This window comes from Brachypodium distachyon, chromosome 4 (assembly GCF_000005505.3).
Source record: "Brachypodium distachyon strain Bd21 chromosome 4, Brachypodium_distachyon_v3.0, whole genome shotgun sequence".
In the NCBI taxonomy this organism is placed as follows: domain Eukaryota; kingdom Viridiplantae; phylum Streptophyta; class Magnoliopsida; order Poales; family Poaceae; genus Brachypodium; species Brachypodium distachyon.
This window is the reverse complement of record NC_016134.3, coordinates 9,917,419-9,941,579: the sequence shown is the minus strand read 5'-3', so window position 1 is coordinate 9,941,579 and position 24,161 is coordinate 9,917,419. Positions and strand designations below refer to the sequence as shown.

Below are 24,161 nucleotides of genomic sequence, written 5' to 3'. Positions count from 1 at the left end.
GCAAAAGGACCAAGTCAGCAAGGAGCAGCTCGAAAGTTCGACGAGGCTTGCTTAGATGCCTAATCTATTTTTCTGTTCGAGCTTAATCAAACTATTTCTAATTTTGATATGAGGAAATGTTGCCAAGCATAAGACCAATTCACATTGTCGAACTGAACTCGAGCCAATAGTCGAGCTTGGTCTACTTTATGCAAATAAAATAGTAAAATATAGTATCTTTTTTAGCTTCATCAAGCCGAGCTTGAACCTGTCATCAAGCTCGGAGATCAGTTTAGGATCGCCCAAGCATGGTTCGGGATTTTATTGAGCTCGAGCGGAGCCTGACAGGGTTCTCTCAAGCTCGGCTCACTGACAATACTGCAATTTTAAACAAACTAAGGTGAAAATTTAGGTATGGAAAATATAACAAAACTAGTCTTGTTGTTTGGATTCGGCAACTTGACCAGTCAGGGGGTTGAAGCAGCTGAGCTGACCTGGTTGGTGCAATGCATACCATAACAGATAAAGCATCATGCTAGGAATTCAAACAACAGCTGGTCCATAACATCCAGGAAAACTAGTACACTCGATCCGTTAGCATCATGACATTAAAATTCATATTCCTTGCTCAGAACTGACACTAAGCATATGTTTAATTATTGGAATTCTACAGCAACCAGGAAGCGTCACACACTCTGAATCGCAAAATCACCAAACACAAATGGAGCAGTTGTGAAGGGCATTCGTTGTCATGAACGCCAAAATCCCTTGTCGGTGATCAGATCACAAAGATATCACACAGATAAAATTATCTTGCCACCCGGAAAGCAGTTCTACCTGCGAAGCAAAAGGAACTCACCGGTCAAACACAATTTTCGTTGCTAATCATGCGGAGGATCATAATTTATCAAATTTGGGTCAGTTTGAACAGAAAGAAACCAGCTCATAAGTAGAACTATTTCGAGTTAACTTACAATTAATGGCCGTTTCCAGGAACTAACCATATAGGAAGACAAATGAGATGTGTGTTATAACATGTATCACAATGATAGCAGCATAAGCTCTATTCAAAATCAACAAAGGACCAAGAATCATGGAGAAGGTGAGTTGTAGCAAACTGGAAGAACTGGTTAGCCTGTACTGCTTGTACAGACTGCAGATGTGTAATATGTGTATAATTATAATTCTATTTTTTGCATACACACATATATGTTCGTAAGCATTATGCTGTGTTGATATATATAGTTGGAATGTGGAACCATCCAAAGCATGATCGTGACCACGATCTATTCACTAAAACAATGTTATAAATGGACAGTGCTAAAACCTAAATCCAGGTGGATATAACACTAGTCAATATTCTAAATTAAATCTAGTTCCATTATAGAATGTTATTCTAAATTAAATCCGGTTTCATTATAGGATGTTACTCTAAATTAAATCCAGTTCCATCATAGGATGTTATTCTAAATTAAATCCAGTTCCGCTATAGTATGTTAATCTAATAAAGGGAAATATAGAACTGCTTCTATAGTGAAGTGTTTGTATGAAAAAGCGAATGACCCATTTAGTACGAGTTTTGCAATTTGCAAGAACTTTGGGTAATAAAAGTTTGCTTCTACTGGCGATCCTATGAATGGATTGTAAAGATTCAGTAGCACACCGGCGTGTCGATTTCCTACTGTACTTTACTTATAAATGGCTGATTGCAATACAAGAAAAAAAATCTAATTGAATAAATTGTGTAACAATGATCTTATTTGTGTTAATTATTTCCTTCAGATGGGCATGTGTCAACAGAAATTAAAGAAAAATAGTAGCTTCCACAACTAAAATGGTACCAGGTTCTCTAAATAGCCATGAGGCGGAAAACAACAAAAGTTGTATTCAAATGCAAAAGCAGAATCATTCATATACTACTCATGTAGCAAAAAAAAGACATTAATCTGTACTTCTGTACATGGAACATTTGAGCCCCAAAATGACCATGGTCAGCAACGGAAACAACAGCTATGCTGAAATATATGAAATGCATACTATTGCCACGAACTGTTCAAGTATAGACCAATTTCAAATCAATTGGTTGGGCAAGACATTGGACGATTTATAATTTGATGTTTAACTTTAGATTTGGTATTGTCCTTCTTCAGTGATGTTTTCAAAGTTCCAATAGAGAAGGGAGTACATGAAGAGACCGTAGTTGTTCTACCGTTGAGTCGATAAAAAAATTTATCCCATGACAAAAATTCTGGGAATCTTGGCCTACCAATGAAGAAAATATTGATCCCATTACTAAATAAAGGACATGCACTTGCAAAAACACTTTAGCACATTTTTGCTGTCAAAATGCAACAAGCAAAACAAGGTAAGAAAAGCAAAAGATCAATTGATTACCTCTTCGACCAACTTAGCACATTAGCAAATCTAATGCGGCAGTCATCTAATGTATCATTAGATATATCAGCTTCTCCTTCTCCATCACCTATTCCCCTGCCTACAAGCAAACTAAGTTCAATACATAAATAGCATTTCCGATGAAATAACAAATGAGTGGGCATTACATGTTTTATGCACATAGAAATGACTAGGCAGCACTTTCCTAGATTTAATTTTTGTCCTAGCTTTAACACAGTTCAGAAATAATACGTAAAAAATAACCAGCCCGACAAAGAAACAAATCGCACGATTTATTCTTCAATATGTATTTGGCCAAATGTTAGCCTCATTAAAAAAATACAGCAAACGCACACAAAATAATTCTATATTGTTACTTAACTTCTACATTGTAGAGAAGAGGAATACCTGTTGTATAGTAATTTGCGAAGGTATAACAGGTCCAGCTCTGCTCCTCATCTATTCTAGACATAATTATGAGTTCCATTGTTTCCAGCTGAAACACCCATGTCCGTAGTCAAAATAAATAAATTTGCTTTCTCGTCATACCCCCGTCTCTACATATTTCCATTCTCTATGGATAATCGCGGTGTAAGGAGGTCACCCAGTTGGATGGATTTCTGCATCACCATGGCATATCGGCTTCGGGCTTCCACTCCCAGATTTGAATATTTGGTCCTAGAAGAATTACCAGACCCATGCCACTATCCTCTGTCCGCAGGATTTGGAAGCAATGAGAGTGTAAAGGTTCCATGAAATAAACTTCAATCAGCTTCCCTATCATAGAAGGACTCTTTGTTTCCAAATCAAATTGAAGGACATCACCTTCGTGAAGCAACCAATAAATCTTGTTCCTGACCAATATGCTGGGGCTGGTCGGATCGATCGTAAGATGGATCGTTGTAGCCTCCACAGTTATAAGATCTCCCCAAGTACCAGATCCCGAATCGAAGAGGCAGGCAGTCATGGTGTGGGTCATTGCACACCACGACCAATTTGAATGGGCTCAACAAGCAAGCACCGTGCAGATGGTTAGCGTGGTCGTCTACGCACACCACCCTAGCATTCAACACGATCTTTGGTATATCATCAACAAAGCCCCATGGAGGAGGGAAAGAAACACGACGCTGTTCGTTAGTTATGCGGCCCCACAATAATACCTCTCGCTGCCGCTAGTTGAGGAAGAGGGCAAGCCCGTTGCGGCAGCCTTGGAGCACCCAGCTTGGGCTCCCGAGGCTATTCGGTGGGCAAAAGCGTGCGACGGGGATGTGGTTGGGTGGATCCATCGTGGAAGAGAAGACGCAGGGCGCACCTTGTTGCTTCATGAAGAAGCCGAGTAGCGGGATTTTTCGATGATGGTCACGGAAGAGGTGGACAAAGCGAGCATCACGGACAATGTGGCACCAACGCTTGCATACAACGGAGGCGTGGGGGAGGGAGGACGGCTGCGGCGGCAGGCGGAGGAGGATCTCCGTCAGCAAGTCCTCATCGTCTAGCGGGTGCTACGTGGCCAGCACGGGGAGGAAGGGGCGGTGGCGGCGGATCATCGGAGCTAGGGTTGGCCGTGTGGGTTGAGTGGAGTGAAAAGAGGGGAAATCTCGGCTGGCTCGACTGGATTGTGTACGCCAAAGAGAGTGGGGTGTGTCTTGGAGATTAAGTTGAAGGGCGTTTTGGTCTTTTTTTTCTTTAATAGTGAGGGGATACTAGTCGAATTTTAGCTGAATTGAGCGATGGGCATAGCTAGTTGGTGGGTGACCGTAATTCGATTCCAACCAAGCTTCTTTCTTTCCTTTTCTCGAGTCGATTTGGACATGAATTCAGCGGTGGACACAACTAGTTGGCGGATGATCGTGTAGTTGATTTAGACCAATCCCCTCCATCAATTCCGACCAGCAAGCTTCTTTCTTTCCTTTTTTTTTCTATCGGAACTACGCTTTGATTGAAACCAACCTTTGACTGATCAATCATATTGATTGGTACTACGCTTTGATTGAAACCAACTACATCTTCAGTTGGTACTTTCGATCAACTTTGATTGAAACCAACTTTTGGCCTGAAACCAACCTTTGACTGATCCAAGCATCTCGTGTGAACGAAACCATGTGAAAACGACGTCTCCAACGTGAAAGTGATCTACCCATGAAAGCCAACTCTCACCTCGTGTGAAAACTACACCTAACTTGTAAAATTTCACGAAAAAATTCTAAAACTTCAGGGCAAAACTTTTAGTTTTCTGGACTAATTTCCATTTTTTGAAAAAATTTCATTTTTTTCTGTTTAACAAATTTCAAAATTTTGGGACAACTTCTCTGTTTGACCTTTCAAAACATTGTGGGAAAATTTCGTTCTTCGGACTATTAAAAATTAGGAACAAACTGTGATTTTTTTTCTAAATGGGCTTTCATATTTTAGAACAATCTTACGATTTTTTTCAAAAAGCCAAGAAAATCTTTTTATTGTTTTAAGGGGCCTTCAAACCTTCAGGACGAATCTCCAGCACAAAGTATATTAATTTTCTGAAATTATGGGAATGTAAGTTATTTCACCTAAAATAGACATGAGAAATGATAAGAGAAACATCATCAGTTGTTGGTTTCAGAGATGCTGAGTAGCTACAGTTTTCTCGTGATATCACCAGAGCAAGTGTGAAGACTCAAAGAGTAGCTACAACTTTCAAAGATGCAGGAGCAGCTACAGATTTCGCGTGATAGGACCAAAGCAAGTGTGAAGACTCGAGAGTTGAAATGAAGATTGCTTAAACGACTGACTGGATGGTTGTGTTGTCATGTGACCGTATCTGTATGTGTTGTCTCTCTTTTGTACCTCTGAAACACAACATTGCAAGATTGACAGAGAGGTTCAAAAACATAAGAGATGGTGACTGTGCGTATCAGGCGTACACAGTAACATCAATCTGGCAACATTTTCATTGTAGAAACTGTAAAGAAATTACAGCTGCCTGGAGCGGTCCATGGTAGAAATCTTTCCGTATGAAGGGAACCATAAAAAGAAAAAACTACATACGAAACACCATTTGCCCTGGAAATCGCGGTCGCAAAACGGTCTCGAGCACCCAGTGAGGCGAGGGACTTCAAAGTTTTTCGCGGACCTACTGATGATGATTAGAAAAAGGACTTATAGCGATTAACATAACCCACCCATCTCGTTGCAAGTCTTCAGTTATGCCTACAAGACAGCAAAACAGGGCACCTCCGTTTCTTCAGTGAGAAGTGGAAATCAAGTACGGAGTATGTACAAAATCTTCAGTGAGAAGGGCAAAACAGGGTACCTCTGTTTCTCATATATACTTGCTGATGGTGATCCAGGCATGTACAGCTAAGCTTGTCCCTGCATATTTCAATCCAACAGTAAATATGATGGCTATTGGCTGCAAGTGAAATATCATTCCGAGAAGGGAAGATCATTGAGGTTATGACTGTTACAACCGGATGTTGTCTGGAGGGACAAGTAGGATACCATAACCCTTCGATATAGATGTTCCCTGGCTCCAATCTAAGGCCATCAAGAAATGCACCACATGCCTTGTCATACTCCTAAAGCACCATGCACATAGGCACATAGCCAACTTCGTCGTCAGGGCAAACCACTCCGACGTTAGCACGATCATTATGTGCCCGTCACTGTACCAAGGTGGAAATGGGAAATTAGCCCGGCACCGGTGGTCCATGAGAGGGTCCCACAAGAAGACCTCTCGCCAAACCCAGCTTAGGTAGGAGGCGAGCTAGTGGTGACAGCCTAGGAACACCCAGCTCGGTTTGTCGAGGCTCTGGTGAGCAGAAGCTTGGGGGGGAGGGGGGTTCCAAGACTGCCGACACGGACTTGCCATATACCTCAGTTAGCTATGACGAGAGGTCTTCTTCCGGAACCCCATCCCTGATCACTGTCGCAAGGTTTCTTTCCCACTTCCGCCAGGGTACAGTGACGGCGCACCGAAGATCTGCTAAACTTGAGATGGTGTGTGTGCTGACGAAGACACTGTCGATATGTATTGTGCTTGCCACCTCAGCATGTTCAAATTAATCATGGTGTGTAATAATACAGACTACAGTTGTCCATACGAAACCAGGAGATTGTTGGGCTTTTGGGCCGACAAAAATCGCAGGTAGCCGTGTTGTACTAGCATCTCAGTTATATCGGATTGTTTGGATTTTATGGACTGACTGCCGAAAAAGGAACCAGACACCGAATAGAGTCACAAACAACACCAAACCTGAAACCCAATTACCATATCTTGCATTGTCCACAGATAACTTTCATCTGCCAATACACATCTGCCAATACACACAGCCATGGCAATGAAGCGCAATATATACATGCTGCAAGCAACAGACTTAATAAGCAAAAGCTTAACATGCAATGTGCCGTTGAGAAGTCATTTGATGGGGTCGAAAATCTTAATAGAATGGATAAAAGGTAAATATTAAAATTGTTTCAACTAAATCGTATTGCTGCCAAATGCGTTAGTGTGAAACCCGTGCGACATCTTTTCCTTACACCATAGCTGGCAAATCCATTGCAACAAGACAACTGACATATTCAACATTCACGATCAGTCTAATTCTTAGCCACTAACAAATATTCATTACTGAAAGAATGGAGTGAAATATGTGGTTTCACAAAAAAAAAATCAGATCACATCCAACATGCACACTCAGGTCCTGTTTGGAACGCAGGAATACGAAACACAGGAATAGGAAAAAAACACAGGAACAAGAAAGGAATTCATGCGTAAACCTGAGGATTGAAAACCACAGGAGAAAATGACAACATGTTTGGAATGTAGGAATGGATAAAACATAGGATTTCGTTTTAAAACTATTTGTAAATTGCTTTATAAGTCAAAATATACAATAGGAACTAATCCTCGTGTTTGTTCTCCTAGGAAGCAACGCTGCAACACAATCTAAACAAATTTGAGACTAGGGCCTTCTCCAACGTATATCCTTACCGAATTGATTCCAACCATAGAACTGAATCAAGCAGAGGGATTGCAAAGGAGCACGTGAAACACTTCTTTAGAACGCAGCAAGCCAGCAATTGATGGCTCTTGAAAGCTGGTGTCCTACTGGATTGATGCAAAGGAAAGAAAAAAGAGATCAAACCTGATGTTTTGGTTCCTGTGAAATTCCTCCATCTTTGCACGATTGCTATAGTATTCCTCCAAAATTCCTCTGCTTCACTCCTGTGTTCCAAACGCGCAAATGGTGCACATTCCTATGGATTGTTGCTTCCTGTGAAAATCCTGTGAAAATCCCATGAACCAAACGGGGCCTCAAACCTTTCATATGAATATGATAGAGGTGTGCTATATTATACCTTTGCTCGTGCACTGAGTCCACAACATCCCATCAACACTACAGTAAAGCACCGTAGAAATACACAGTGACCGGAAATACTCCCTCCGTCTCATATTAAGTGACTCAAATTTGCCCAAATATTGATGTATTTATGCCTAAAAAACGTCTAGATACATGTAATAGAAAGTCACTTAATATGGGACGGAGAATATTAACATCTTCAGGCCTAACAGAAGCTGCAGCAATTTCAAAAGGGACACACCATGCTACCAACATAACAAGCAGGAGCATATTTGACAAAGCAAAATGACAAAGCAGGAGCATACAAGGTATCTAGACAAGCATTCAGCACAGGCATGGTGTACGATATACATTCCAGAGATTTGGATAAGTAGAAGGAACATAGTTAACATATAATCCTTCTGATTCTAAATTCTTGACTCAAATTTGCCCAAATATGGATGTATCTATTCTTAAAAAGCGTCTAGATACATGTAATATTTCAATAACAATTTAGTTGAAGTTAATACTATAAGGTAACCGATCTATCTAGCAGATAACTACAGCCTCACATGTCTCTACAAATAATCAAATAGAACCAGGCACCAAATTTTTTTTAATGTACCCTACTAGGGGCAAATCTAAACAGTCCTAAAAAAGAATGACCTGCAGAATAAACAAATCACCATGAGATGTGTTTTGAAGTTACAATTTGAAGATGGAAAACCACTAATGTTCAGATGTATACTTGAATATCTAATGTTACTGATAGCATCCATGTAGCCTCAAGGTAAAAGCTTACACTGTCAGGAACGTTAGCCTCTGCACTAACCAGAACTAAGCAACTGACAGCAATCATTAAGGGTGTCTCTTTACAAATAACATCCACATCAGCACTGGCCTAACAATAAAAAGACCCTGGATTATATGCTTCATATGAAAATACATATACATTGCATTTTGTGATTGTAATAATCATTTTAGGAAAATTGCAGAAATTAAGTACAGTAACTTCCCAATTTACCTTAAGCAAGGGCCTTACATTTTTCGGTCAGCCCACAATAGTAGCACTACCAAGAGTTCTATAACCCGTGCCACTGAAAGCTATCTTACGCCGTATTGAGTACTGAGCCACTAGAATTCGGCCAACTCTTTTTCTACATGTACACCAAGTAATACTGGCAATAAGGTTTCTAGGCAATGCAATTGCGTCACCGCTAGCTGCAATGCCCCTCGTCTGCATTGCTTCCGACTTCAAGAACACATTACATCAAGCCTACATCAAGCCAGCCTACTACTGTAGATCGACAACGTCAACAAAACTCTTCAAGTGAACTTACCTCTATCTGTTTCTAAGCATAGTTGTGTACTGCCTAAGTATGATAGGTAGTACGTCCATATTGAGAATGTTTGTCATGCTGATAGAACTAGTTTTGCATTATTAGTATGGTGTGCTGGAAAGCTGTGGCCCGCAGGTGAGCAAAGAGGCAGCTGCAGCACCAATGCGCCATGGTCCAAGGAATGAAAGATAGAGCATGAGTGCACGAAGCAAATGACACTAGAGAGGCAGGGAAGTCAAGATCCGGAGGAGGAAAATGCATCTATTTAACAAAAGAATTAGTATCACTAAACTAGAAGAACCAGTATGCCCTTTATATCACTTACCACAACTTCAATATTTTTTCTTAAAAAACCCAGCACTATAGGGCCAAGCTCTATCAGATAGCAAAAATCTCATGTTTTGAGAGCTCATAGCAGCCATTAATAACTGCTCAATAACACAACAATATTACTAACTTCTGCGCGGTACAACGAGGGTGCACCAAAGATCATGCAAACCAGCAAGTTGGTGGCAAACTAACGGCCACGATGGCTATGTACATGGTGCTTGGTTCCTGAGCCTGTTCAAACATGGTCGTGGTGTGCAATGACTCGCACTACAAACATGCATTCGCTTAAATCTATGAATCGGAATCTGTTAAGTGGTGAAATATGGTAAATGTGGAGGCTAAAATGGTCGATCCAAGCAGCCCCATATACACCAACAAGCTTAGTTGGTGCTTTGTGAAGGTGACATCGTTGAGTTTGATTTAGATAAACAGTCTTGTTGTGATCGTGAAGCCGATTGAAGCTTGTTTACCAACCATTTATGCTCTGATCGCTTCCAAATCCTGCGCCCCATATATCATCCTGGGTGTTCCGAGGCTGCCGCAACGGGCTTGCCATCTTCCTCAACTGGGGGCAGCGACAGGTATTATTGTGGGACCCCATAACTAACTAACAACGTTATGTTTCTTTTCCTCTTCCACAGGCTTCACTGATGATGGACCAAGGATCGTGTTGAATGCCGGTGTGGTGTGCGTAGATGGCCACGCTTGCTTGTTGAGCCCATTCAAATTGGCCGTGGTGTGCAATGACCCACACCACGACCATGCATATGGATGCCTCTTTGATTCGGGATCTGGTACTTTGGGATATCTAATAACTGTGGAGGCTACAACGGTCAATCCGATGATCGATCCGACCAGCCCCAGCATCTTGGTTGGGAACAAGATTTGCTGGTTGTTTCACGAAGGTGATATCCTTCAATTTGATTTGAGAACTAAGAGTCTTTCTATGATAGGTAAGCCAATTGAAGTTTGTTTCATGGAACCTTTACACTCTCATTACTTCCAAATCCTGCGGACAGAGGATGGTGGCATGGGTCTGGTAATTCTTTTAGTGCCGAATATTCAAATCTAGGAGTGGAAGCCAGAAGCTGATATGTCACGATGGGGAAAACCATACAACTTGGCGACCTAATTACACCGAGATTGTTCATAGAGAATGGAACTATGTGGAAACAAGGCTACGATGAGGAAACGTACGAGGAAACCTTGGTGTAAGGATTTCAAAAAAATCAAATTTGTTTGCTCATAATACCCCTTCTCCACATAGTTCCATGCTCTTTGAACAACCTCGGTGTAAGGATGTCATCAAGTTGGATGGTTTTCTGCATCACATGACATATCAGCTTTGGGCTTGCACTCTGAGATTTGAATGTTTGGTCCTAAAAGAAGTACCAGACCAATGCCACTATCCTCTCTCCTCAGGATTTGGAAGCAATCAGAGCGTAAAGGGTCCATAAAACAGACTTCAATCGCCTTCCTATCATAGAAAGACTCTGTTTTCAAGTCAAACTGAAGGATATCACCTCAAAGCAACCAGCAACATTTGTTCCCAACTAAGATGCTGGGGCTAGTTGGATCGATCATCGAATTGGTCATTGTAGCCTCCATGGTTATAAGATCTCCCCAAGTATCAGATCTCGAATCAAAGAGGCTGGCATATGCATGGACCAATTTGAACAGGTTCAACAAGCTAGACCCTGCAAATGGTTAGTGTGGCCGTCCACACAGACCACCACAGCATTCAAGACGACCTTCGGTGCAACATCAGTGAACCCAAGTGGAATTGGGAAAAAACAGGACGTTGCTAGTTAGTTATGGGATCCCACAATAATATCTCTCGTTGCACCCATTTGAGGAAGATGGTAAGTCCGTTGTAGCAGCCTCGGAACATTATTTGTGGGGAATAAGCTTTGTTGGTGCTTCGTGAAGGAGACATCCTTGAGTTTGATTTGGATAAACAGTTTTGTTGTGATCGAGAAGCCAACTGAAGATTGTGTACCGACCATTCACGATCGGATTGCTTCCAAATCCTAACAAAGGATAGTTGCATTGATCTGGCCTTTCTTTTAGGATTAGATATGCAAATAAGAGAGTGGGAGCCAGAAACTGATATGGCATGGTCCCGTAGAGAATCATTCGACTAGCTGACCTCCCTACACCAAGATCGTTCATAGAGAACAAAACTGTGGAATTTGGGGTATAATCATGTCAAAAATGTAATTTTCTGGCGTCGAACATCGGTGACTTCATATTCTAACTTGAACCAATGCAGCCTAGAAAGATTCCTAAAATAGATCAGGACAAGAGTTATTTGTAGGGATAACAAAAAAAGGTTCGCTGATACATTTTTGAAATATTTTTGAACTGCATTGACTCAAGTTAGACCATTAAGTCACGGACGTCCGTAGACCAAAAAGAACATCTATGTAATATGTAATCATCATTACCCCATATCTTTATAGGTCCTTTCTCTTAGCATGATCTCTGTGAAAGGAACTTGTCATGTTCAATTGTTGTCAAGTTCAAGTGTGTTCTACGACAGCCATGTTACAACAGTTTCATCATTAAGGTTTCTCTTCAATAATCTGATTGTCAGTTCTAAAACAAGAGCAAGAGCGATGCCGCTATCCGCTTTTGCGGGATAGAAAGAGAACAAAGCCATGGGAGTTCGTTAAATGGCCATTTGCGGGCCTATAGATCACAACAAGACTTTGTCTATCCGAATCAAATTCAAGGATTTCGCCTCGATGCAGCGACCAGCAAAGCGTGTTACCAACCAAGATGTTCACGTAGGTCAAATCGCTCATTGTAGCCGCCAAAGACATGACATTTCCTTTCTCGCCAGATCCCAATTCATGAAGGGAGGTGAATGCATGTCTGAAGTTAATGTCAATGCATACCGCAACCAGTTTAAATGAGCTAAGGAGGTAAGCACCGTGGACATGGCCAACATCGTTTAGTATCATCCTCGAACCTACTGGCTTTAGTGGCCACTGAGGGGACCACTTGTATTGACCAATCGAGGAACAAGGCAAGCCCATGACAGCAGCTGAAGATATCATAGCTATACATGTCGAGGTTCTTTGGGTCGAGGTAGTGCCCTGTGGGGATGCACTTGGGCGCGTCGAGTGCTATAGCGGTAGCAGTGGATAGTATGCAGTACCTAGATTGGTTCAGAAGCAGCCGAGCAGGGGTTTTCAATGATCGATTCGGAATTGGCAAAGACATGTGGGAGGACGACGACTGCAGTTGCAGGCGGAGGAGGACCTCCATTAGAACAACATCCAGCGAGAGCACCGCCGCGTCCGACGGGACCAACAAGGCGGGCCAGCAGCAGATCATCAGAACTACTGTTTGATCCATGTGAACCCCCACCCCCACTTTGAGTCCCTCTCCCACAGAGTCGCTTGGAACCTTAATTGGAGGGTATTACGGTCTTTCACCACACAAAACAACTCATAAAACACCCGCCGCCTCACTAACAAGTCACCCACACACAACTAAGGCTAGAGCTAGCAATTTTGTGGCTAGGGACGAATCAACAAGAAAAGAACGAGAATTAGGGAGGAGAGTGTTGAGCAATTATTGGGAACATACCTTTTTTTTTGTTTTGAGAATAACATATGGCCACACGGATAGGGATGCAGCTCATAACCCTTGTTACATACGCCAGCAAAAGAAGGTATTAAAAATAAGAGTCAGATGTTGATCCGACAAATTAGCTGCAAGAGATCGATGAAATGAATCGAAAAACTCCTCGGTCGGTGCCTCGGGTTTGCTCTCCCCCATGTTCTTTTTAGAGAAGTTTTGATCCACTATCGGACATTGTTACATAGTAAGCTACGCGTGCGTTGCAACAGAACAACAAACGTACATACATAGTCTGATCAAAGACTTCCAATTATGGCATGAGGAATGACGATATTTTCCTTTTGTTTTGTAATCACTAACAACAATCAACTCCGCCACATGTCTCTCTGTCACCACCAACAACACAATCTATTGTCGTTGTACTAGACACATTCTCTTCTCTGTTCCACCTCAACTTGATGTCCTAGGCTTGAATCATTGCCTTGCCTTCTTCTCAAGAAATACACATCGTGGTTTCAACAATGTCGAGATAAACATCAACTTGAGTGGTCAGGTCGGCTTCCAACTTAACGTCGAGACAGACACGGTCTGTTCCACCTCAACTCGCTCGACGACGCGGAGGTCGTCGATGTCGCCACCGCCGGTGAGCCGAGTCCTCAAAGGAGAGGCCAGGTCGGCAGCCTACATCTTCTTAGTAAGCTTCACGGCCTTCGCAGCGTCGTCTTCTGATGTAACTTAAAACCAGAAACTGTTAGAATAGCAAATATTGGAGCCGTTAGTCCCCACTCCTTCCTCGAGCAGCTGCCTCCTGCAGCAACTCTCAGCTCTCTCTCTCTCTCTCACCTTCAGTTGAGACGGGTAAGAAGAAAGGTAGACACAGATTTGGAGACGTATTGCCTCACGCAGCAACGTCCTTTTCTCTTTTCTATTCTATATTTCTGTTACTCAAAACAACCAAGATTACATGATATAAAGAAGGAAACTAACTAATCCTACCGGGTCTCATGCCCCTAATTAACCAAGCCCACGTCTCCTGGAATCTCTTCATATCGGCAGACTTGCCAACTAAATGACCGGCATGCATGGCATCTGTCCATGACGCCGACTTGCTATGCTGCTTCGCACAGCACCAGCATCGCCCCTTAGCTTCTGCATCTGACGGAGCTTGGCATCTCACCTCCCCGAGCACTCAACTGCAGCTTCACCGGCCTACAAATCCTAGAACACCTAAACTACATGCAGAACTAAGTAAACTACGATGCAGTTGCATAGATTAAGTCTAACACTAAGAACAGGTAAAAAAATTGAGACGAGGCTAAATATAGTACTGTACATATATACATAAAAAAAGTGGGATGCACACATTGTCATAAACTGATGGCCACACGAACTGAATTTACAAACGCAATAAGCAACACATTTTCCTAACCTTATTTCTCAACTGAGTTACCTTCATCGTTGCCCCGTCCGTGTACCCCCAGCACTGCAGAAGAGGAAAAGGAAACTGCCTCTGGTGGCCGGCCGGTGAGGGATCCCGCAAGACGACCACTTGCACCGCCGAAGAGCTGATCAAGGTTGTTCGGCCCGGAGAACAGAATATCAGCTGTGAAGGCATAAGCAACAAATACTTCTCCATGAGTTACGAATCTTCGTTGCCCCGCCCGTGTACCCCAGCGGAAGAGGAAAAAGGATTAAAGGAACCTGGCGCTGGTGGCAATCGAGGAAGAGATCGCGAGAGACCGTGACGGATAGTAGCCGGAGAAATCCTGTACCTGTCGAGGTTCTTCGGCCCGGAGAAGCGCGCGGAGGGGCGGGGGCTTCGGATGGTGCGCGCGCACGGAATCGGCGGAGTAAGCCGGCGTAGAGGACGACGCGGCGCCGGCGCTTGAGGACGGCGGAGGCGCCCCGGAGGAGGAGGATTTCCCGCAGGAGGTTTCAGCCGCGGCGAGGCTGGGGAGAATGGGCGGCGGCGGCGGATCCTAGGAGCTAGGGTAGGGTTTGAATCGAGGGTGCCTACTTTTTTCTTATATATATTCGAGGTATCCCTAAATTCGAGGGTAGAATAGTCTTTTTCCTCTCACTGACACGTAGCCCACATAATCCAACGCCAGGAACTTTGCCGCTAAGGATTGATCAACCGGGAACTAGACAGGAGAAAGTAATCTTGGATGAAACTACAAGTCATATTAAGATTCTTGAAAGATAACATTTCTAGCTCTACACCGCCAACCTTCACGGATGAGAATCCAGTTTCCTTGAACGCCTCGTGGGTCGCGGACTCGCGGACCTGGCCCTCATGAGGCAATTAATCAACGCGACACTGGGACATGGATGTTTCGAGACCTCATTTCATACTTCAACAAAAAACAATACCAAAATAATGCAAAAGCCAGATGATCTCGATGATTGAATCAGAGAACTCCTCGGTGGCTAGGCTTTGCTTTCTCGTTTTTGTTTCCATATATGCTTTGTTCCGCTACCGAAAGTTTTGTTCCGCGAGTGATACCATCTACCAGCTGTTCACGTATCAGAGGAAATCAATTGTCGACAAGAAGTGATCGGCTACTGTGGGATGATAATCCAAGTTGAGATGATGCATGAGCATGCCCTCTGTTTTTGTTATTCAATTTTGCAAGCTAATTAGTTAGACCCTCAAGCATGTCATTTTATAACAAAAATTACTGAACCTTGGCATCAGCATAAATAGCAAATGAAGCTAATGGAATTGCTATAAATATCCCACGGAAGTATCGAACTAGGAATTCAAACAGCAGGCCCATAGAATCCAAAGACATAGCCCTTATTAGTAAAATCCGCCGGCCATAAGCATCACGAAATTACATCTCATTTCCCCTTGCTCGCTACTGAGAGTAAGCCTCTCCATGTTTCAGTTCTTGGCAGGATCACTCCGAAGTGCAGAATCACCAAACACAGAATGGAGGCTGTGAAGAATGCATTGTTGTTCAGAAAAACAACTACGGGTACCTGCGAACCGAAATGAACTCGACAGTCAAAACCAATTTGCACTGCTCAACATGCAAAAGATCACAAGTTATCGATTATGAGCTAAGTTCAGACAGCAACACACCAGATCTACAGAGGAACTATCGCTAGCTAACATCTGATTGTCATTTCCAGAAGAAAAAAAACCATTTAGGAAAGTTAAATGAGATTTGTGTTTGTTTTTTGCGGGTGAAAATGAGTTGTTTGTTACAACAGCTTTACCAATGAAATAGGTAACGTTTTATCCACTTTGACAAAACATGTATCTCTCTGGCTGGAATTACATGTACATGATGAGATATATTCGAATGAAACAAATGAGCAGGGTAGCAAACAGAAAGAAATGCTCAGCTTGTACTGCATTAGTTGCATTGGATGACTAGTTCCCATGCAGGCTGCAGATACAATCACCTTCTTGACTTAATAATTCATATAGTACTAAAATAAAAGTAGCATTTCCGTACTTTGATTTTTTTTTCCAAGAGAAATCCCATGCTTCATATGCGTGATGGATTCTATCCATGTTGCAAAATAAAGAAAAAAATGATCTGTGGAACATAAACATAGGGGAACTGTGTGTGACCATATAGTATGAGTTGTTCGATTTGCAATGAAGTAGAGTAACAACATCTTGCTTTCTAATGGTGGTTTTGTGAAATGATTGTCAGAATCAGTAACTAAATGGTTGTTTTATTTGTTATATGTACTTCATTTCTAAATGGCTGATGGTACCATGAGAATTGAGGAGGATAATAGAAGAATTTAAAATAACTGATATTAACAAGCTAAAATTAATTGTATATCAACAAACTGTTCAAGTAAAGAACAATTTAAAATCTATTGGTTGGGCAAACAATGGATGATTTACGATAAGAGATCTTAGTGGACTTGATATCTTTATTTGATTCTGTTAATATCTTCTATTCTATAGAGAAAATTAACTGCAGCTTCGCCTACCACCAAAGAAAATATTGATGCAAATTACTAATAACAGACGTAAACAAGCTAAAATAATTGTAGCATCAACAATATACAACAAACGATGAATTTACATCACCTGTCGAACCAACATAGCACCCTAGCAGATCTAGTAGCACAGTCATCTATATATCATTAATCATCTCTGCTCCACCATCTCCACCACCAATTCCCCTGCCTACAAGCAAATAAGTCCAATATACCAATAAAATTTCTAAGGTCGAACGAGCAGGCTTAACATTTATAGCAGAATAAACAAACTACACAATCAATATCTGGCAAACCATTAAGCTTGTGAACAAAAATTTACAAAAAAAACAAGGAAAATTAACTAGATTTAGTCTGGAAAAAAGAAGTATATTTGAGTGTGTTACTCTCACAATGTAGAGATCAAGTATTACCTGCAATAAAGAAATTTGTGTAGGATAGTAGATAAAGCCTTCGTGCCTCTTGTGGTCTATTTTAGAAATATTTTTCAACTTCATTGAATCAAGTTGAATCATCACATGACCGACTCCCATAGATAGAAGAATCACATTAGTGTCCTCATCATAACTCAGTATCTGTGCAGGTATTCCCTCCATTCGCTCATTTTAATGGTTTTCCAAAGTGTCCATGTTACAACAGCTTCATGGTTAGGCTTCCTTTCCCATAGCTGGATGTTATGTTCCGAAACAATAGCATGACCAACGCTACCACCCTCCCTCCGAAGGATTTGGAAGTTGGAAGGAAAGCTGTGACAGAAGGTAAAATGGGCATTGACAGGTTGGTCTATCACAACAAGACTCTGCATTTGTAAATCGAACTTCAGAATTCCTCCTTCCCAAAGCAACCAGAAAAACGCATCACCAACAAGTATGCCCGGCCTGCTTGAATTGATCAGAGAAGCCTCCATGGAGATAACATTTCCCCACTCGTTGGATTCCGAGTTATAGAGACAAGCGAAGGCACCTGAGGAGTCGTTACCTACCACGGCTAGTTTGAACGGGCTCTGGAGGCACGCACCGTGCACGTGGCCAACTCTGCCGTCGGCACACATGAGCGCGACATTTCAGACCATGTTGTTCGCCGTGTACCCAGGCAGAAGAGGAAACGAAACCCGGCGCTCATGGCCGGTGATGGGGTCCCACAGGAGCACGACTCGCCGCGACCAGTCGAGGAAGAGGGCGAGGCCGTGGCGGCAGCCGAGGAACTCAAAGCCCACCTCGAAGCCCCGGGGCCCGGAGAACCGTGTGGCGGGGACGCGGTTGGGCGGGTCTAGCGCGGGCACGAAGGAGGGCGGGTATTTCATGAGGCCCTGGAGGAAGAAGCCGAGCAGCGCGGGTTTCCGGTGGTGGGCGCGGAAGCGGCGGAGGAAGCCGTCGCCGAGGAGGGCATGGCGCCAGCAAGTGCAGACGGCGGAGGCACGCGGGAGGGACGACGGCTGTGGGGGCAGGCAGAGGAGGATCTCCCGCAGCAGGGTCCTCGTCATTCAGCGGGGTCTCCGCCGCCGGGGAGAGGCGGCGGCGCTGGCATTGGCGGTGGCGGACCATTTTGGATCTAGGGTTTGGTTATGGCTGGGCTTGATTTGGGCGACCGTAAGCGGAAAGGAAACACGCATTTGCGGCATATATTGCTTGGAGACTGGTTGGAGGGGCATGTTAGTCTTTCTCCCTCCTGTGTCACCGTCTGGACTGGGCTATTTTCCAATTGGGCTATTTTTGAATTTGGGTCTAACTCAGTGATAATGTAAAGATGTTTAGAACAGAACCCATTGTTGACACTTTGAACATTCTCGTGTCACGCAAATGTAGAAAGAATTTAAAGAGTAGAAAGAGATTTTCGCCGCCACCAGCAAAGATCGGACCAATTGTTACTTGTGAGCACTGAACTGGATGGATTTCAGTTCATGCGATGGCTATTGTTCCTCCTCTTTTTAGCTCTAAATCACAAAATTGCAGACCACATCAGCTTGATAGGGAAGCCGAAAACATAGGAGGTCATGATTGTGCCTAGCAGACACTACACAATAAACATCAATCTGGAAACATTCTCGGTACAGAAGTTGAACAGGAATTACAGCCACTATGGAGCCGCCCATGGTAGAAACGTTTCAGTACGAACGGAAACCATCGAAATATTCTCTATACAAAACAGCATTTGCTTTGGGAACCGCAGTCGCAAATCGGCCTCGAGCATCAAGTGAGGCAAGGGATTTCATAGTTTCTCACTATCCAGCTAATGATCATCCGAAACAGAACATCGCAACTAACCTAATCTACTCGTCTCATTCCAATCCTCCAGTTGCACCTTAGGGAACAAGCAAAACAGGGCACCTCTGTTTCTTCAGTGAGCAGTGCAAACCAAGGAACAGGTTTCTCATGTCTACTTGCTGATGCTGATCCAGCTAATCTTGTCCGGGGCTACAGCGAGATATCTTCAAGGATTCCATGGCCTTCCTGCACAATTTAATTACAACAGTAAGTACGATGTCTATAGCCAAAGACAAGGAGTTGAGAAAGATCAAGTGGTTATTGCTGTCCACTATACCGTAACCCATCGTCCATCTCGACATTCCCTGGCTCCAATTTAAGGCCATCAAGAAATGCACAAGCTGCCTTTTCATAGTCCTGAAGACAAAAGGTTAGCGCGTCCTACATCAGAAAGGATTCCAACATAAAAATGCAGAACTTCTGCATCAAAAAGGTTTTCCCACTGAAAATGCAGAACTGATCTAAGCATCCTTTTGAACCTTGAGGAACATTAGCACAGTTCCTTAACAATAGGAGGCCTTCGGCCAGCCAGGTCGGAGCATCCTGCAAACCTGGGCATCCTTCAAGGCCTTCTCCCCAATGCGAAGTCAGCATAGGCTTCTATTTGAGAGCAACGATGCATTACAACAAACAAACAGAAGAAGCACTATCACAATTCCGCACATTGTTCTCACATCACTTAAACTAACTGAAATTTAGTAAAATGTATGGAGTAAACACAAATCATCGATGCAAGATTAACTTGCATAAGCATGCCAAAGGATAACTGCTCGGCAAAGACATAACCTGCTCCTGCATATACTAAATCTGAATCCACTGACAAATATGGCTCAAACAAAAATAAAAGCCAGCCGATACAGAGGTACAAAAATGACAGAAATAGTCCTATTAACATGTGGGATACGACCATGACATGGGATATTAAATTATTAATAATTCACAGGCCATTGCATGCTGTGAGCAAGTTAGTCCTATTAACTGGATCCACCTTTGGACATTACATGATTTTCTAGTACAGATGTAAATTGCTTGTGTTCATTGTTCTATTATTCTTCCTAGACATCACCTCGGTGTCAACATCTTCCTGGATGCCTTGCAGGCTGGCTGCTAGCGTTGGTATCATCGTGCCACTACAGTCATGTCATGTATGTTGTTGTGTGGGCTATGTGCACAAAAATGAATTGTATAAAATGGTCTGGCAGTAACCCACATGGGCCATCAATCAAACCGCGCAATACAGAAGATTACAGAAATAGCAGCTCAACAAGAAGGGCTTAGAGGCTTAGAGCGATCTCCATCTAATTCACAACAACAGCATGGTACTTGCTTGTTGAGCCCGTTCAAATTGGTCGTGGTGTGCAATGACCCACACCACTACCATGCATATCCCTGCCTCTTTGATTCGGAATCTGGTACTTGGGGAGATATTATAACTGTGGAGGCTATAACGATCAATCCGATGATCGATCCAACCAGCCCCAGCATCCTGGTTGGGAACATGATTTACTGGTTGTTTCACGAAGTTGATATCATTCAATTTGATTTGAAAACAGAGTCTTTCAATGGTAGGGAAGCCGATTGAAGTATTTTTCATGGAACCTTTACCCTCTTATTGCTTCCAAATCCTGCGGACAGAGTATAGCGGCATGGGTCTGATAATTCTTTTAGTACCGAATATTCAAATCTGGGAGTGGAAGGCCAAAGCCGATATGCCATGGGTGATGCAGAAATCCATCCAACTAGGTGACCTCCTTACCCTGCGATTGTCTGTAGAGAATGAAAATATGTGGAGACGGGGTTACGATGAGGAAACAAATTTCATTTTCCTGACTACAAATATGGGGTGACTTTATGGTCCAACTGGAGACAATGCAGCTCAGAAGTATGGGTAAAATAGAGCAGGAAAAGAGTTGGATCTGTTATACATACGCGAATTACTATACAACACGTCCAGATCTTCTTCTGCTCTATTTTAGACATATTCCTGAGCTGCATTGTCCCTAGTTGGACCATAAAACGAGCCATGTCTGTTGTCAAAAAAAATAAATCAAATTTGTGTCCTCATCATACCCACATCTCCACATAGTCTCATGCTCTTTGAACAATCACGGTGTAAGTATGTCATCAAGTTGGATGGTTTTCTGCATCAACCATGACATATTAGCTTTTTGTTTGCACTCCCAGATTTGAATATTTGGTCCTAAAAGAAGTACCAGACCAATGCCACTATCCTATGTCCTCAGGATTTGGAAGCAATCACAGTGTATAGGGTCTATAAAACAGACTTCAATCGCATACCTATCATAGAAACACTATGTTTCCAAGTCAAACTGAAGGATATCACCTTCTCAAAACAACCAGCAAAGTTTGATCCCAACTAAGATCCTAGGGCTGGTCGGATCGATCATCGAATTGGTCATTGTAGGCTCCACGGTTATAAGATCTCCCCAAGTATCAGATACCGAATCAAAGAGGCTAGCATATGCATGGTGGTGGTGTGAGATATTGCACACCACGACCAATTTGAACAGGTTCAACAAGCTAGACCTTGCAAATGGTTAGTGTGGCCGTTGACACACCACCACGGCATTCAAGACGATCTTCGGTGCAACATCAGTGAACCCAAGTGAAATTGGGAAAGAAACTGAACGTTGCTAGTTACTTATGGGGTCCCACAATAATATCTCTCGCTGCACCCAATTGAGGAAGATGGCAAGCCTGTTGCAGCAGCCTCGGAACACCCAGCTTGGGATGGCGAGGCAATTGGTGGGCAACAAGCTTTGTTGGTGCTTCGTGAAGGTGACATCCTTGATTTTGATTTGGATAAACAATCTTGTTGTGATCGGGAAGTGTCGTAGCACGGGGCTCTGACACCGGGGATGCACGAGCACCCCTTTTTGGTTCGGCAATGGGCGACGGGATCGCTCCGGCGATCGCCGGCGGGGCCAATGCGAAGCGTGCCAACACACAACGAACACGAACACGCGCTTTACTCAGGTTCGGCCCACCCGGAGGTGTAAAACCCTACGTCCTGCTTGTTTGAGCTTGTATTGACAGAAGAACAAGTGCTTACAGGTTGCCGGGGGGAGCCCCGGGTGCTCTCTTTTCTGGCTAAGTGTTCTTTGCTACTTTGGGCTACTGTCAGTGTTGTACTATGAGTTGGTCCAACAAACCCTTTGACCGTTAGCGGGGGTCTTCCTTTTATAGCCAAGGGGATACCACAGGTGCCACTGTGCATGGTTTACAAGTGGTGAGGAGGGAGCTCGGGCAGCTCCTCCTCGGTGTGCTGGCACGCATGCAAGAATACTAGCCCTGTAACTAGGGGTCTAAAGGCCTAAAATCTACTCTTGAGCAGTCACTCTTCGCTTGATTTGACGGGGAATCCCCTTTCTGTCGGTTCATTAAATGCGACGTGCGCCTCACTCCTTGTCCTGACGAGCTTTGCGCACCGGGTGCCTGCCGCGCGCCCACGTGGCGTCGCTGTTCTGCTTGCTCGGTCCCGCTCTCGCAACGGAAACCTGCGCCCCGGAACGCCCCTCCCGGCAAGTAGTTTCCCGAGAGGCGCCAGGCGGGAATTCTCCCCCGAAACCCCGCTAGCCCTGCCGGGCTGGTAGCTTGTACACTGCCGCCCGGGGTGTGATCCTCCCGGGGAGCAAATGAGGCGACCCACGCGTCGTGCAGCGATGGTACCCCGGGTGCCACTGGTGCGACAGTAGCCCCCGGGCGTGGGCCGGCAACGCCATTTCCCGGGCGGACTCCACCCTGGCCGATTGCCGGGATACGCCCTTAACCGACGCGTGGGTCTTGAGTCATCTTGGGCCCGCGTCTCTCCGCCGTCCCAAGGGCCCAGCCGTTACGAACAGAGTAGTGGGTGCGAGATTTCCGTCGTAACCTCCCCCTTGAACGTGGGAAGTTAAGGCCACTCTTCGCATTATCCCCACGATTCTTAGTTATCCCAGCGCACCCGTAGGGTGCGGATGCGACCGTTACTGAGCAGCGGGGTGCTATAAGGCTCCACTGCTGCGCCAAGGGATAAACACTTAGCCCCCCAGCCTTTCTCTCCCGTCTTCTTGTCCCTTGCGCCCACGAACATTGCATCGATAGCGCGAAGGCGATGTCATCGGGGGTCGTGTTCCGCGCCCGCGACCGGCTGAAGTCTGAGTTCATCATCCGGTTGTAGAAGAAGATCGAGAAGGAGTGGTGGGTCGACTGGTGCTGGGTCCGCGTGGAAGACCCCGAGGAGTTCATCTACGCACCCACCGAGCTGCCGCAACCCAACAGCGGCTAGCGGGACCAGTACCACCGTGACGCCGATCTCCTCCCCATTGTGGAGAAGATCAAGGCTCTGCGGCTAGCGGGGCTCCAACTGCGCTCCCGCCCCGCGTGGATGTACACGGGGTCCGGGGACAAGACACGCCTCCAGCGCGGGGGCATGGACCAGGAATCACTCCACGTGTGGGTGAAGGGGATCTCCAGCGAGGACGTCCCCGTTACGGGGTTGCCACAGGGGGTTATCTCCATCCACGCCGGCGTTCCGGGGCTGACCGACATCATCGCCTCCGTGCCGCCCTCCAATGAGTGGGGGCTGATGGACGATTCCCCCACTCAGACCCCGCGTGCTCCTCCGCCTGCACCTCGCGGGAAGCGGGTGCTTAAAGAGAGCGGGGGCGAGTCGGAGGTCAGCTGGCCCTCCATTCTGTCCTCTGACGACGAGGTCGGCCAGCCTGCCGCGACCCGTGGATGACAAGGAGGAGGAGAATGACGCGCCCCTGATCGCGCGCAGACCGAGCGCGCCCGCAGCGGCAGCGACCACCTTCGCAGTGGCCGCCGGCGCCACCGCGGGGACCTCCTCCGCAGCGGCCACCAGCGCCGCGGCGGTGACTCCCTCGATGGCTCCCGCGGTGCCCCGGGCTGCGGCGACCCCACGGGCGCCCCTAGCCCCGCCTGCACGGGGGCTCTTCCGGGGCTTCAAGCTC

The 24,161-nt window shown here is 44.7% G+C and overlaps 2 long non-coding RNA genes across 3 annotated transcripts; both read right to left on the bottom strand.

The window, feature by feature from the left end:
- Positions 1–5,363: 5,363 nt before the first annotated feature.
- LOC112272298 lies at positions 5,364–7,581 on the bottom strand. Its single transcript, XR_002965907.1, has 3 exons — positions 7,497–7,581; positions 5,663–5,721; positions 5,364–5,559 (listed from the first exon to the last, which is right to left on the bottom strand). It is a non-coding gene; the product is annotated as an uncharacterized LOC112272298 (long non-coding RNA).
- Positions 7,582–13,102: 5,521 nt separating this feature from the next.
- Positions 13,103–18,537, bottom strand: LOC100827204. 2 transcript variants are annotated; one of them, XR_002960216.1, is made up of 4 exons: positions 17,335–18,537; positions 17,013–17,111; positions 14,654–15,937; positions 13,103–14,555 (listed from the first exon to the last, which is right to left on the bottom strand). It is a non-coding gene; the product is annotated as an uncharacterized LOC100827204 (long non-coding RNA). The 2 variants fall into 2 exon arrangements; XR_732147.3 differs by having other exon boundaries at positions 14,725–15,937; positions 17,335–18,536.
- Between the last annotated feature and the right edge of the window lie 5,624 nt (positions 18,538–24,161).